At 43.5% G+C, this 15,938-nt stretch overlaps 1 protein-coding gene across 1 annotated transcript in view; it reads right to left on the minus strand.

The window, feature by feature from the left end:
* The window catches only part of LOC133755116 (zinc finger protein 271-like), a 51,637-nt gene extending 38,129 nt beyond the window's left edge, over positions 1 to 13,508 (minus strand). Inside the window, 1 exon segment of the mRNA XM_062185392.1 lies at positions 13,270 to 13,508. The gene's annotated coding sequence lies outside the window, so the exon portion shown is untranslated.
* Positions 13,509 to 15,938: the final 2,430 nt, after the last annotated feature.

A 15,938-nucleotide genomic window follows, 5' to 3' on the forward strand; every position in this document is an offset into this window, starting at 1 on the left:
GAATTGTCTAGATTAGAGATTATCTTTTTGTTTTCCTTAAGGCTTATAAAACAAATACAAATGTCCTAAAGTGCTAGATAAACCTGAAAAAAATTATGTTCAAAACATAGTTTTTATTCATTAGAGTTTAACATTGACAGAAAGGAAAGTCATTCAGTAAAGAGGTAGAAATGCTTTCAGACTTAATATTAATAATGTTGGTTTCCCAAATGCTTTTTCTTATCCATTAAGCTTAAGGTGAATTGGTATTTGCTGCACTAGCAGTCTGACTGCATGTCTTAGAGAATGAAAAATAGAGGCCTGTAGAGATGCCTGAAGAGTTGGTGCTTTTAAGTTAAGATTCTTCTCAGCTGCTGAGGAGTTCATTCCATTGAGTGCATAACTATGGAGGATTCAGAAGATTTATAAGACTTAAGATACTCAGTTGTTAAGTTTATGAATTTTGTGGTAAATTATGGACTTACTGTGTCACTCAAATTTGCTGTGTTAAAAAATAAATACAAAGATTATTTTTAAATAAAACTTAAAAAAAAACTATAGGCTTGTATTGAACAAGATGTATCTAAACTTCATAAAATGCTGTTATTTTAATACAAAACATACATAAGCATATGTTTTAAACATAAATAATTGATTATAAAAGCTTGTGTTTCTACTCAAATACACTTGTGAAAAGAAATTACAATTTGGCTGGCGCCATGGCTTAACAGGCTAATCCTCCGCCTTGTGGTGCCGGCACACCAAGTTCTAGTCCCAGTTGGGGTGCCGGATTCTATCCCGGTTGCCCCTCTTCCAGGCTAGCTCTCTGCTATGGCCCGGGAAGGCAGTGGAGGATGGCCCAAGTCCTTGGGCCTTGCACCCGCATGGGAGACCAGGAGAAGCACTTGGCTCCTGGCTTTGGATCACCATGATGCGCCGGCCGCAGCGGCCATTGGAGGGTGAACCAATGGCAAAAAGGAAGACCTTTCTCTCTGTCTCTCTCTCTCACTATCCACTCTGCCTGTCAAAAAAAAAAAAGAAAAAAGAAATTACAATTTATCCACAAAATAATCTAGAATTTCCTAAAGTATCTAACTTAAATAATGAAGTAAAACATCCTAAAACATCTTTTCTTTGTGTGAATTTAATTACAGTACCTTACATTAGTATTCTCCAGCCCAAAGGTTATTAAATGTTTTGAAAGGGAGATAAACTCCATGAGGTTGGTAGATTTTCTCTTCTCAATTCTTCATGTACTTCGGGCTGGTGATGTGATGCAAAGGCTAATCCTCTGCCTGTGGTGCTGGCATCCTTTATGGGTGCCAGTTCTAGTCCCAGTTGCCCCTCTTCCAGTCCAGTTCTCTGCTATGGCCTGGAAAAGCAGTGGAAGATGGCCTAAGTGCTTGGGCCCCTGCACCCACATGGGAGACCAGGAAGAAGCAGCTGGCTCCTGGCTTTAGATCTGTGCAGCTCTGGCCATTGCAGCCACCTGGGGAGTGAACCAATGGAAGGAAGACCTTTCTCTCTGTCTCTCCCTCTCTCTATCTGTAATTCTACCTCTCAAATAAATAAAATCTTAAAAAATATATTCTTTATATATTCATATTAATTACAACCTCTTATTTTAGAAAAATGAGGGTTAATGGTTTATGACTTCTACTAGTCTGTGATTGTTACAAAGTAAAACTTCTAGTCAAGGTATGATTTTGTAAATTCCTTATCAGCAATCAAATTATTATAACAAAAATTATGGTACTAAGTTAATAGTCTTTAAATAAATACAAATTAGGAGAATATTTAGCAACTTAAAAACACCTCACTATCAAAATTATTCAGATGCAGACAAGATAAGCCTCCTTGTGGGGTAACCACATGCTGAATATCTTTTTTTATTTATATGTCTCACTGTCACAGGCTGAACAGCAACAGAACACAGTATGAGAATGATGAGCACTCCTCTAATTCTAGAGACATATGTGCCCTGTCAGGACTTCATTGGCCTAACTCATCAAAAGACTCAGGAATAAATGTTTCTGTTTTCAAGAGAATTGTGGGGCTGGCACCATGGCGCAGTAAGTTAATCTTTCACCTGTGGCACTGGCATCCCATATGGGCACTGGTCCTAGTCCCAGCTACTCCTCTTTCACTACAGCTCTCTGCTATGGCCTGGGAAAGAAGTAAAATATGGCCCAAGTGCTTGGGCCCCTGCACCCATGGGCAACTGGGAAGAGGCACCTGGCTTCTGGCTTTGGATCAAGCAGCTCCAGCTGTTGTGGCCATTTGGGGAGTGAACCAATGGATGGAAGACCTTTCTCTCTGTCTCTACCTCTCACTGTCTGTAACTCTGCCTCTCAAAGAAATAAATAAAATCTTTCAAAAAGTCTGTTAAAGTGAATTACAACCACCATTGTATGTTTTCTTTCACAATTTAAAGTGGACATAGCTCATAAAATAAAATAATTCATAGGTTGATGCCATGGCTCACTTGGCTAATCCTCTGCCTGTGGCACCAGCACCCTGGGTTCTAGTCCCAGTTGGGGTGCCAGGTACTAGTCCTGTTTGTTCCTCTTCCAGTCCAGCTCTCTGCTGGGTCCAGGAGGGCAGTGGAGGATGGCCCAAGTGCTTGGGTCTCTGCACCTGCATGGGATACCTGGAGGAAGTACTCTGCTCTGGGCTTCAGATCAGCAGAGCACTGGCCATAGCAGCCATTAGGGGAGTGAACCAATGGAAGGAAGACCTTTCTCTCTGTCTCACTGTCTATAAATCTACCTGTCAAACATAAATAAACAAACAAGTAAATAAATAAATCATAGTTTCATAAATACTAAAGCTTAGACAATTGGTACCAATGAATAGCTTCTTTCATAATCTCTCTTTATAAATAATTAATAAACCAATTATTTTCTTCCTACTCTGCAAAGCCAGTCAACACAATTGATTTCAAATTTAGAATTTTCTTTTTTTTTTTTTTTTTGACAGGCAGAGTGGATAGTGAGAGAGAGAGACAGAGAGAAAGGTCTTCCTTTTTTTTGCCATTGGTTCACCCTCCAATGGCCGCTGCAGCCAGTGCATCTTGCTGATCTGAAGCCAGGAGCCAGGTACTTCTGGTCTCCCATGCGGGTGCAAGGCCCAAGGACTTGGGCCATCCTCCACTGCCTTCCCGGGCCATAGCAGAGAGCTGGCCTGGAAGAGGGGCAACCAGGACAGAATCCGGTGCCCCAACCGGGACTAGAACCCGGTGTGCCGGCGCCACAAGGCAGAGCATTAGCCTGTTAAGCCACGGTGCAGGCCCAAATTTAGAATTTTCAAATCACCCAGAAATGCACAATGTTAATGCTTTTGCAGCTTTATAAGAGCATAAAATAATAATAATTTTTAATTCTTGCACTTTTTAACAGCAGGCAATGTTCAGCCTGAAGCCAGGATCCCAGAACTCCATGCAGGCCTGGGTGAGTTCAGTTAATTATGAGGCCACACAGTATTCAGTGACACCTGTCTTTATAAAGACACATCTCAATACAAAATAAAACTCCCTACTCAGGACTTTTGAGATCCAAGAGAAAACTCAAATATTTTGCAGATGAGTGCAAAGCAGAAATCTGGAGACTTCTGTGATCCAACAAGTTCCCTGCCTACCTGAGAATCAGCTTGTCACCAGGGAGATCAAGGGAAGAGGACCAAGCAAAGCCACTTGGAACCCGTGCCCAGAGTCTTATCTCTTGAGTGAGCATAAAGGCAGCCAAGTCATTGGGCACTGGCAGTTTTGGACCACCTTAATCCTGAAGTGGGTACACAAACTAGTCCAACTCAATTTGGGCTGAGTTATCAGACTGGAAATCTGGACAAAGATTGCCACCCATTAAGGAATCTGGACACAGGGATGGCCAAAAAAGAACCATCAGGAGATGCGCACAATAGGAGTCAGAGTACTAAGTGGGTAATAAATGCACAGATCCTAGACCAAGGCAACAGGCAATGCCAACCTTCTCTTTTGTTGCAAAGTTTTCTTATTTTATCTTAAAGGCCTTGAGAAACAGATCTGTAGACATCTCATGTGTAAGACAAACATGGATCATTCATAATTGGCCTATAAATATTAGCATTCTTACCCTGATCAATAAGCCTCAGGAACTAGCTCAGGGAGGGGCAATTAAAGGGAATCACTTCAGTTTCATTTCTAGGGAAGTATACATCCTCCATGAACTGCTTCTTACAAAATATTTCTCCAATTTTCCAGGAGAAATACATCAACTCTGAAGAGGCTACTTTTTTTTTTTTTTCCATAGAGTCCAACACCTGTCTTGGGAATCACCTGTGATACCAGGTAGATGGATAAGAAAGCCAATTGGAATCATCAACTAGAAGACAATTGACCCAAATCACTATATTTCACTCTACAGAAAAACGCAAACTGAATCACAAAGAACTCCAGTCATTCAATCCCTGGTTTAATCAAAGGGCATATTTGCATTACTCCAGATATGCGGGCCTCTCTTTCTGTTGTACCTTCATGTGGACTATCTGCATAGGGATACAGAGTGAGGGGGAGGCTGCAGCAGTAAAAATGGTCAATGTTTCAATTATAAAACTGATTTTTAATTATCTCAAATTCAGTCATAAAAATTCTGCTCTAAGCAAGACACATAAAGCCAAGCTCATCCCTTTCTCAACAAAACTTTAATGCTAACTGCATATTTAGGAGTGTACTATTGCATTTAATTCCAGTACTTCTCTACATCTTATTTTTTAAGATTTTATTTATTTGAGAGGATCAATTATAGACAGTGAGAGGAAGAGACAAAGTTATACCATCTGCTGGGTCACTCCCCAAATGGCTATAACAGATGGAGCTGCACTGATCTGAAGCCAGGAGCCAGGAGTTTCTTCTCTGTCCCCTCCTTGGGTGCAGGGGCCTAAGCACTTGAGCCATCTTCTACTGATTTCCCAGGTCATAGTCATAGCTGAGAGCTGGATCAGAAGAGAAGCAGCTGGGACTAGAACCGGTGCCCATATAGGATGCCAGTGCCACAGGCAGAGGAATAAACTACAAAGCCACAGTACCAGCCCCTCTACATCTTATAAGCATATCTTATCTGTAAGAAGAAAACTGAAAAGTGAGTCAAGTATATCACAAATTATGTTAGAAATTATCTTTAATTAAAAAAAAAAAAAAAAAAGGAAAACCCTATAATAGAAATCCTCACAAATGACCTGTGCCCTATTACTTTACCCTTTGGAATACTTTTCAAGATTTCTTCTGGCCTTCTTACCTTCCATTGTTCCTCATACCCTTTCAATATCACTGCCCTCTCTGTTCCTGCAGCTCTCTCCCTTTGGAAGCAGTCTTGTAGACTGTCAATCATTATTTCAAAATGTTTTGTAGAAAGGGCCTGAATGGCCTTCTAATGTCCCTTAAATATATATTTCCATAAAATAGATGATAGAGGGGCTGGTACTGTGTCCCAGCAGGGAAGCTGCTGCCTGCACAGCCGCCAACCTATGTGGGCGCTGCTTTGAGTCTCAGCTGCTCCATTTCTGATCCAGCTCTCTTCTAAGGTCTGGGGAAGCAGCAGAAGATGGCCCAAGTCTTGGGCCCCTGCGCCCATGTGAAATAACTGGAAGAGGCTCTCAGCTCTTGGCTTCAGTTCAGGGTAGCTCCAGCCATTGCAGCCATCTGGGAGTAAACCAGAAGATGGAAGGCCTTTCTCTCTCTCTCTCTCTCTCTCTCTCTCTCTCTGCCTCTGCTTCTCTAACTCTGCCTTTCAAATAAAAATAATAATAATAAAGACAGTAGAGCATACTGGGAAAGCCATTGCCTGTGATGCTGGTATTCCATATTGTGCATGAATTTATGTCCCAACTGTCTACTACTGATCCAGCTCCTTCATGTGCCTAGGAAAGCTACAAAAGATGGTGCTTGTGCTCCTAATCCCACATGGGAAATTTGGAAGATACTGGCTCCTGACTTTAATCCAGTCCAACTGCAGCTGTTGTGGCCAATAGGGGTGTGAACCAGTGGATAAATGATTTACGTCTCTCTCTCTCTTTGTAACTCTGCCTTTCAAATAAATAAATATTTTTAATTTTTTAAAAAATTTAACAAATGGCCCTATATATTCTGACTCATCTTGACATGTAACAAGAGCCAAGAACGTTGCTGATGACTTTATGTAGTGCCTCCTCAATCCATTCTATAAGAAAAAAATATGTATTTCTTTTGCTATCCAAGCACTCGAATCTAAAAGAAACAATACTACCCAGTACAGCTCTGTTTAAGGCTGCTCCTGCACTGAAGAAAAGTAAAGGAGCAAGGGGCCCAAACTCTGTGTGGCAGGCTGGCAGTCTCCTCCTCACTCTGCATCTGAGTTTCTGGTTAGAGATGGAGACAAAGGCAACTCCAGATACTGCAGCAGTACACAAACAGCCTCAATCACAGACACGCCTTGTGTGTGTGCAGCAGAAGGAGAGCACGGAGCACTATGTAAGGGAGGAATACATTGAACGAAAAGGAAAGGATGTGAATGGACATAGCTAAGAATTTCCCCACTCTGCTGATCATGATCTCAAGGATGTCCAGGCCAGAATTCCATTTCACTTTGGAAAGCCCACTCCATAAAGTTTTCTCCACCTAGGTGTATTCTTCTGTGAGGAATTTGTCTTCCTGTGAAGGATGGTACCACCACAGACAGAAAACCAGTCAAAAAGCAGAGTGATGGCTTTAATTCTCAGAGGTGAATGGACAACCACATCTATGAATTCTGCCTTGAAAAATAAGCTTCCTTCTGCTCTATGAATCTGATATAGGTTTGGGCTAAAATGAGAAACACAGAGACCATTTTCCACTTCTATTTGAAGAAATGGAAAGGTAGAATCTGTGCCAGCCTAACACATGGCAGCTTTAGCCATTGATGACATCACAGCTTGCTACCCAAAAGTGGCAGCCAAAATGAACTCAACAAATGAGAACCAAAATAAAACAGGAGTCTAACATAATACCAGCATTTGTTCAGCAGATATTACCAAGATCTTGACACACAGCATAAAGGGTGGGGCTGGCTTTGTGGCACAGTGGATTAAGCCACCACCAAATGAAATACTGGGATCCAATATGTGTGTCCACCCTTTAAAAAAGATTTATTTGAAAGTCAGAGTTTTGGGGGCAGGTGATGTGGCACAGCTGGTTGAGACATTGGCCTGCATCCCATATGGTCACTGGTTTGGATCTTGGCTGTTCCACTTCCAATCCAGCTGCCTGCTAATGTGCTTGGGAAAGTGGCACAGTATGGCCCAAGTCCTTGGTCCCCTATATCCATGTGGGAGATCCAGAAGAAGCTACTGGCTCCTGGCTTCAAATCAGCTCAGATCTGGCCACTGTGGCCATTTGGGGAGTGAACCAGCAGACTTAAGACCTCTCTATCTGTCTCTATCTCTATCAATAACTCTGTCAAATAAATAAAATAAACCTTTTAAAAATGTCAGAATTATGGAGAGGAAGGAGAGTCAGATAGGATGGCATTGTGGACTAGCAGGTAAAGCTGCTGTCTGCAGTGCTGGCATCTGCTATAGGTACAAGTTCATGTCCTGGCTGCTCCACTTCTGATCCAGTTCTCTGCTAGTAGCCCTGGAAAAGTAGAAGATGATCCAATACCTGGGTCCTTGACACCCAAGTGGGAGACCTGGATGAAGCTCTTGGTGCCTGGCTTGGGCCTGGCCCAGTCTTGGCCATTGCAGCCATCTAGGGAGTACACCAGCAGATGGAAAATCTGTTTCTCATTCTCTCCCTTTCTCTATCTCCTCCTTGCAAATAAATAAATAAATAAATGCTAAAAAAGAGAGAGATCTTCCATCTGAGATGGCTGCAATGGCCAGGGCTGAACCACACAGAAACCAGGAGCCAGGCATTTCATCTGGGTCTCACACATGGGTTATAATGGCCCAAACAGTTGAGTCATCCGCTGCTGCTTTTCTCAGGCCATCAGCAGGGAGCTAGGTTAGAAGTGGAGCAACTGGGACATGAACTGCTGCTCATCTGGGAAGCTGGCATTGCAGATGGTGGCTTTCCCCATTGTGCCACAATGCCAGCCCCATGAGTGCCAGTTTGAGTCACAGCTGTTCCACTTATGATCCAGCTCCCTGCTAACACAACTGGGGAAGCAGAAACAGATGGCACAAGTACTTGGGTCCTTGCACCAACATGGGACACTGAGTTGGACTTCCAGGCTGGGCCAGGATTATTCATTGCAGGCTCTTGAGTGAACCAGCAGATGCAAGATCCTCATCCTTCTGTCTCTGCCTCTTTCTCTGTAACTCTGCTTTAAAATAAAATTTTTAAATCTTAATAAAATAAAGAGAAAGGGTGAGAGAGTGGCCACAGTAAAGTAACAGAGCAAAGCTACGGTTGTGCTGTCCCTCAGCAGCCTTCTGCCTCAAGTGGGAAGTCTCTGGCTTACAGACACTGACATAAGACACATTCACAACACATTTCAAAACAAGAGATGAGAGGTTTACAAGGCATATTGATTTTATGATGACTTTCATCCATTAGGTACACTGGGTTTAGGTATATGCCTTTTGTGCAGCCAAGTTAACCCAGGGTCTAATTAAAGAGATATACTGAGGAAGATGTGCTGCCAGGGGAGACAATGTCCTATTGCTCTTATAGCATCATAAAGGGCAGGAAAAGGGCTTCTCATGTCCATGGTTATAAGGAGGACAGAAGCACAAACATTTCAGAAGGGGGGAGCAAATTTCAAATATAGTTACTTTAAGAAAATAAAAGAAAATAAATTTCAGAATATAACGTGGGGTAGAAACACACCATCAGTTCATCAATTCTCACAGGGATCCAGGAAAACTGCCCTGTCTACCCATAAACCAAATGTTTCAAAACACATTTTCTGATTAAATTCAGAAGATTACAGGAATCAGCACTCTGGGTATTCAAATGCCAAATTAAGTTTTAGTTTCCACTATGGGCAGATGTAGCCGAATCACTCAGAACATGAGAAAAACTTTTCGATAAGAAACATGAAATATTCAGTCACACAGAATAACTGTGCTTAGTGCTCAAAGTGAACCCCAGGATAAGCACCCAGAAAACCTGTTAGGTCTTGGGGCCAGCTCCATGGTGTAGCATGTAAAAATTTATTTATTTATTTAAAAGGCAGAGTTACAGAGAGGCAGGGCACAAAGAGAAGTCTTCCATGCACTGATTCACTCTGAAAATGGCTGCAATGGCCAGAGCTGGATCTACCTGAAGCCAGGAGCCAGAAGCTTCTGTTAGGTCTCCCATGCAGTGCAGAACTCAAGAACTTGGGCCATCTTCCACTGCTTTCCCAGGAGACAGCAGGAAGCTGGATCTCAAACCAGCACCCATACAGGATGCCAGCACTGCAGGTGGTGGCCTCACCTGCCATGCCACAGTGCCAGCCCTCAAAATAAACCTATTTTAAAAAGCATTTTAAATGAGGGATGGGAGAGAGTTTGTTTATCCAAAGCAAGGATAACATAACATAACATAACTACTACACAGAAGAAGCTCCTGGCTCCTGGCTTTGGATCGGCACAGCTCCGACCACTGTAGCCAACTGGGGAGTGAACCAGCAAATGAAGACTTATCTCTCTCTGCCTCTCCTCTCTGTGTTCAACTCTTTCAAGTAAAATAAATAAATCTTAAAAAAAAATAAGGTAACTACTAGTACTCATTAACTTAAAAAATATAGAAATGTAATGAAACTCAAAATATAACCAAAATCATCATCTACTACAAATTATATATATATATTTTTTTTGACAGGCAGAGTGGACAGTGGGAGAGAGAGACAGAGAGAAAGGTCTTCCTTTTGCCATTGGTTCACCCTCCAATGTCCACTGCGGCCGGTGCGCTGCGCTGATCCAAAGGCAGGAGCCAGGTGCTTCTCCTGGTCTCCCATGGGGTGCAGAGCCCAAGCACTTGGGCCATCCTCCACTGCACTCCCTGGCCACAGCAGAGAGCTGGCCTGGAAGAGGGGCAACCAGGACAGAATCCGGTGCCCCGACCAGGACTAGAACACGGTGTGCTGGCACTGCAAGGCAGAGGATTAGCCTATTGAGCCATGGTGCCGGTCCAGAAATTATAATCTTTGAGAGTCATATTAGACAAAATTTAACCCCTCCCCCCCCTTGAAAAATGCACATGGGACTGGTGTAGTAGGTTAAGCAGACCCTGGCAGTGCCAGCACCCCACATGGGCACTGGTTCAAGACCTGGCTGCTTCATTTCCAATATAGCTCCCTAATTCACCTGGGAAAGCAAAGGATGATGGTCCAAGTGTTTGGGCCCCTGAAATCAAGTGTGAGAACCAGAAGAAGCTCCTAGCTTCTCATTTTAGCCTGGCCCAGCCCAAGTCATTGTGGCCATTTGAGGAGTGAACCAACGGATGGAAGACCTCTCTCTGTCTCTCCATCTCTCTGTAAATCTGCTGTTCAAGTAAATAAAATGAATAAAAAAAAAAAAACCTATACAATGTTGTATTTTGGTTATTCCCTCATACAAAGAAAGCTCAGATGAACTGTAGATGAATCCTCCTGGCTTGATGCAATTCAGAAGGAGGATTGCTTTCTGCCACCCTGTGCTAGACATCAATGAGAGTTATTAATGGGAAGATGAAAGGACACATCAGACTGCTTCCTCACATGACACCTTTTCTTAAAGACATCACTGCTACATTATCAGATTATGTCTCTCATATGAAACATGTCTCTCCTAAAAATTTTAAAGAACTTGCCAGAAACTTATAGCAGAGCAGGGAATGATGTGCCAAGAACAGTGAGTTAGCCTGAGTAGTTTAGGAATCCTGTTCTTGGCTGTTTTCAAGTTCATATTAATGTACACACAACATAGTTGCTGATAAAGTGTCTTACAGTTGTTTCCTGGGTGTGAAGCAACTGTTTTCAGCAGAAATATAACTGCTTGCCCACTTACAAGCACTGATAGGGAGTACATGTGAAAAAAGGTCAAAAACACACTGGGTTTGAGAGGAAGAATGCTGTTACCCTAGCAACCTCTATCCAGGATTCCCTTTCTATTTTTACTTCCTAGGTAACCTTACTATGCTAAATGAGTTTCACAGATTAGTAATCTGGTGACAACAGGACTCTAACAGAATCTATGAATCACTGAGTTAATCAAGTGAAAATGTCGTTATACTGAAAGTTAGTCTATAGCAATAGTTTTCAGGGCCACATTGCTCTCTTTTTAAAAGATGTTTTATTTATTTATTTGAGAGGTAGAATTACAGATAGTGAGATGGATAGACAAAGAGAAAGGTCTTCCTTCTGCTGGTTCACTCCCTAGTTGGCCAAAATGACCAGAAGAACTGCACTGATCAAAATCCAGGAGCCAGGAGCTTCTTCTGGGTCTCCAACATGGGTGCAGAGGCCCAGGCACTTAGGCCATCTTCTACTGTGTTCCCAGGCCATAGCAGAGAGCTGTATCAGAGGAGCAGCTGGGACTCAAACAGGTGCCCATATGGGATGCTGGCACCACAGGCAGAGGATTAACCTACTGAGCCACAGTGCCAGCCCAAAGCCACATCTTTTACTGTACTGTGTGGGCATCTCTGTGGGGGGAGAGGGGCACATTTTCCCTTTTCTTCCTTACCCCTCTTCACATTAACACCTTGAACAAAGGCTTCCACAGACCAGTCATTTTGAAAATCTACCACTAATATCCTCCCATGTTGAAAATGTCATGAGGTTAAACACAGAACCCAGAATAAGAAAAGTAACTTGAAGCTGGTGTTGTGTCTGAGTGGGTAAAACCATATGTGTGCCGATTCAAGATCTGGCTGCTCCACTTCTGATCCAGCTCTCTGCTATGGCCTAAGAAAGCAGTGGAAGATGGCCCAAATGCTTGGTCCCCTGTACCTGTGTGGGAGACCTGGAAGAAGGTCCTGGCTTCTGGCTTCAGATCCATGTAGTTCTGGCCATTGTGACCATCTGGGGAGTGAACCAGCAGATGGGAGATCTCTCTCTTTCTCTCTATCTTTGCCTCTCTGTAACTCTGCCTTTTAAATAAATAAATATTATTATTATTTTTTTTTTTTAAGTAACCGGCCGGCACTGTGTCTCACTTGGTTAATCCTCTGCCTGCAGCGCTGGCATCCCATATGTGCACCGGTTCTGTCCCAGCTGCTCCTCTTCCAGTCCAGCTCTCTGCTGTGGCCCAAGTGCTTGGGCCCCTGCACCCACGTGGGAGACCAGGAGGAAGCACCTGGCTCCTGGCTTCGGATCAGCACAGTGTGCCAACCATAGTGGACATTTGGGGGGTTAACCAATGGAAGGAAGACCTTCCTTTCTGTCTAACTCTGTCAAATTAAAAAAAAAAAAAAAAAGCAACTGGCCCTCTTAATTAAAACCATATAGACTGTAAGATAATCAGCTTGGTGGAGCATTGAGTGACTGTAAAGAACTAGAAAAGAAAAATTGATACTTTTCTGTATTTATGTTTTCGTAGCTCTCCACTATGAAAATCCAGATTGAAGTAGCTCATTATTAACTCACACGGTAGACTTGCATTAATTTCAGTTCACTTCTCACTTTGCAAAGGGATTGGCAGCAGGTAATAAAAGTTGACATCCCTAATAACATGAGAAGAATGGTTGAAGACAGAAATCGAAAAGCAGGAAAATAAATCAGCCTCAAGCTCCAGATTGAAAAAGAGTCTGTTAATTATACACGGAAGAGAGATCAATCCACAAAGCTACTGCACAAGCTTCACGTGCTGCTGGGAAAGTCAGCCAAACACACAGTGCCCCAGCTGTCAAGTGTGTCCACGGGATCCAGCATGGGGTCCATGAGAGCCAGATCCTACTCTGATCTTCCATCTCCACCTCTCCACTGCCTCGGGCTCCGGCTGAGGGCCACCGAGCCCCACCCAGCTGGAACTACCAGGGGATATAGCCTGAGGCCCAGCCACAAGGCATTCTCTGACCCACCCAAAGTGAGAACTGGGCTTATTTAAATGGGACTCCTTCCTTTGCCTGTTCTCAACTGCCCTGCTTGTGCCGTTCCTCGTCCAGTGTACTTTAAGGAGAATTTGAGCGAGGCGGACTGTGGGACTGGCCGAGAATTGGGAGACTGGGAAGTGGCTGTGGGAGACACAACACCTGGGCCCCAGCCTTGACTCTGCCGGAGAAGCTCCCAGGATCACTGAGAAGCAAGTGATCGAGGTCTGGGAGCCGCCACCCGCCATCCCACCCACCCCTCTCCCACACACGCATAGATGCCCCCTCCTGTTCTCCATACTTGCCGTGGAAAATCTCGGGAGCAGGTCCCCTTTCTTCAGGACACACGGGGAGCAAAGCGGGGAGTGTGGGACAGGAGTCGCTGGAACTTGGGACCCACGGTGGCAGATGCAGAGGCACAGAAGCGGCGGGCGGCAGGTCTGGGGCGTGTGCTCCCGAACTGCCTGCAACTGCACTTGCAGAGCAAGACTGCCCAGGGAATGCGGGAGAAGGAGCAGCGCGGCCTCTTGAACTTCTGTTCCCAACGCCGAGCCACTTGGAAAGGCACGCGCATGCGCACGTTCTTCCGCATGCACACGCACAGGCGTTCAGAGCAGGAAAACATTAGAGCACCGGGTGACTCTGGGAAATGGAGTCCAGGCCAGGGCATTCCTGGATAGACTTACTGGCCCTCTCCTAGGACTTCAGTGTGGGGTGGGCGGAGACAGGCTGGGAACCAGAGGGCCTTTGCTTTTGTTTACATCCCGCCTTCCCTTCCTTCCCACCCCAGATCTCAAGGGTCAGCTGCTGTTCTTCCTTTCTTGAACAAAATCTTAAGAAGTGACAGCCACTGCTGCTGAGTCCCAAATCCCGGTTCCCTCACACACGCTGTTTCCCTCAGAAAAATCCTACTGGCTGCTTTATTCCTGGACAGCTTCTCTCAAGTAATGAATGACAAGGATTTCAATGTAACTCTTAGCACAGGTGTACACAGCATAGTTTAACATCTAGATTTGAGGATACAATTTTTATTTGTGTCTTTTATTTGTGGTTCTTTTCAAAGCATTTTACACCACCCTCTAATTCACCAAGTACAAAAAAAAAAAAAAAAGAGAGAGAGAGAGAGAGAGAGAACTGGATACAGGACTAACATTGCCAAGTATCTTCTAGGGGCCAGATTACCAGAGTAAATGCCTTACTTTGTATCAATTATACCTTAGGTTAATTCTGGAGACAGTATTCTCAATTTACAAAGAGAAAGCTGAGGTGGAAAGAGATTAGAATTAAATTTGCCCATGGAAGTATGGTAAAAAAGTCTAGGTTAAAGGCCAACCAAAGTGAAATATTGGTTTAAGAAATCTTTAGGGACCAGCACTGTGGCATAGTGGGCTAAACCTCCTCCTTCAGCACCGACATTCTATATGGGGGCTGGTTCAAGTCCCTGTGCTCAACTTCCAATCCAGCTTTCTGGTCTAGCCTGGGAAAGCAGTAGAAGATGGCCCAAATGCCTGGGACCCTGCATCCACATCGGAGACCCAGAATTTCCTGGCTCCTGGCTTTGGATCAGCTTAACTATGGCTATTGCAGCCATTTGGGGAGTGAACAAGTGGATGGAAGACTTCTCTCTCTCTCTCTCTGCCTCTGCCTCTCTGTAACTCTGCCTTTCAAATAAAAAAAAATCTTCTTTAAAAAAAGAAATATTTCTTTTATCTTGGGGCCCAGTTTCTAAAATCCAGATTTCTCATCTCTAAAATAAAAAGTGAGGAAGAGGAAGAGTATCTACAATCCTAATCTTCACTGTAGAGAAACACATAGGATTATAACTTCTCTAAAAAAGAAAGGAGATTCAAAGTTGCTATTGCTATATGGTTATTTTTCTCATGTTTAATATCAAGATAGCATATAAATATTATGCATTCTTAGGTATATGTGTGGTGTTTGGTTTTTAAGATTTTAAGTAGAAATGTAAATGGAAGCAGGATGACATGGAGTTCTGTTTGTGATTACTTCTGTCAATTATAATTCATGGGATTAGAATTGCTGGATTAGGAATGCTTAAATGTATCCATTCATTTCACACTAATGTTTATTATTATTATTATTATAATTATTTGACAGGCAGAGTGGACAGTGAGAAAGAGAGAGACAGAAAGAAAGGTCTTCCTTTTGCCATTGGTTCACCCTCCAATGGCTGCCGCGGTAGGTGCGCTGTGGCTGGCGCACCACGCTGATCTGATGGCAGGAGCCAGGTGCTTCTCCTGGTCTCCCATGGGGTGCAGGGCCCAAGCACTTGGGCCATCCTCCACTGCATTCCCTGGCCACAGCAGACAGCTGGCCTTGAAGAGGGGCAACCAGGACAGGATCGGTGCCCTGACTGGGACTAGAACCCGGTGTGCCAGCGCTGCAAGGTGGAGGATTAGCCTAGTGAGCCGCGGCGCCGGCCTTCACACTAATGTTTATTATGTCAGGCAATATTCTTTGTGTAGACTGCTTTTTCTTGCCAGAATGAAAATTCAGGAGGGCAAGAAACATGTTTGCTTTGACATTAAAACTCAGCATCTTGATAGAGTCATTCTTTTAGTTGAATGAATAAATGAGGCTATAAAAATTAAACAAATACAATCTCTTATCCCCAAGAACTACCTAGTTGAAGAGACAATGAAATAGATACCTATTTGATGACTGCCACAATTAGAGGAATGTATAATTTGTTGTTCAGAGACAACTTTGATAATAAAAGAAACATATTAATAATGACACAGGGCTGAAATGTATAAACAGAAACCATCCAGGGCCAAGCAGGTTAAATGTTCACCCTAGCTTTGTAAGGCTTTCCATTCACTATTTAGTAAGCATTTACTGAGCATTCTTTTGTGTGATGTGTTGAAAGAACTACCAGCCACATGATTTTCCTAGATATTAGAGTAAGAGAACCTGAGCAATCAGAAAAAGGTTGGGATGAACTAAGAGGCTT

This window comes from Lepus europaeus, unplaced genomic scaffold, assembly GCF_033115175.1.
Source record: "Lepus europaeus isolate LE1 unplaced genomic scaffold, mLepTim1.pri SCAFFOLD_3_1, whole genome shotgun sequence".
Taxonomy (NCBI): domain Eukaryota; kingdom Metazoa; phylum Chordata; class Mammalia; order Lagomorpha; family Leporidae; genus Lepus; species Lepus europaeus.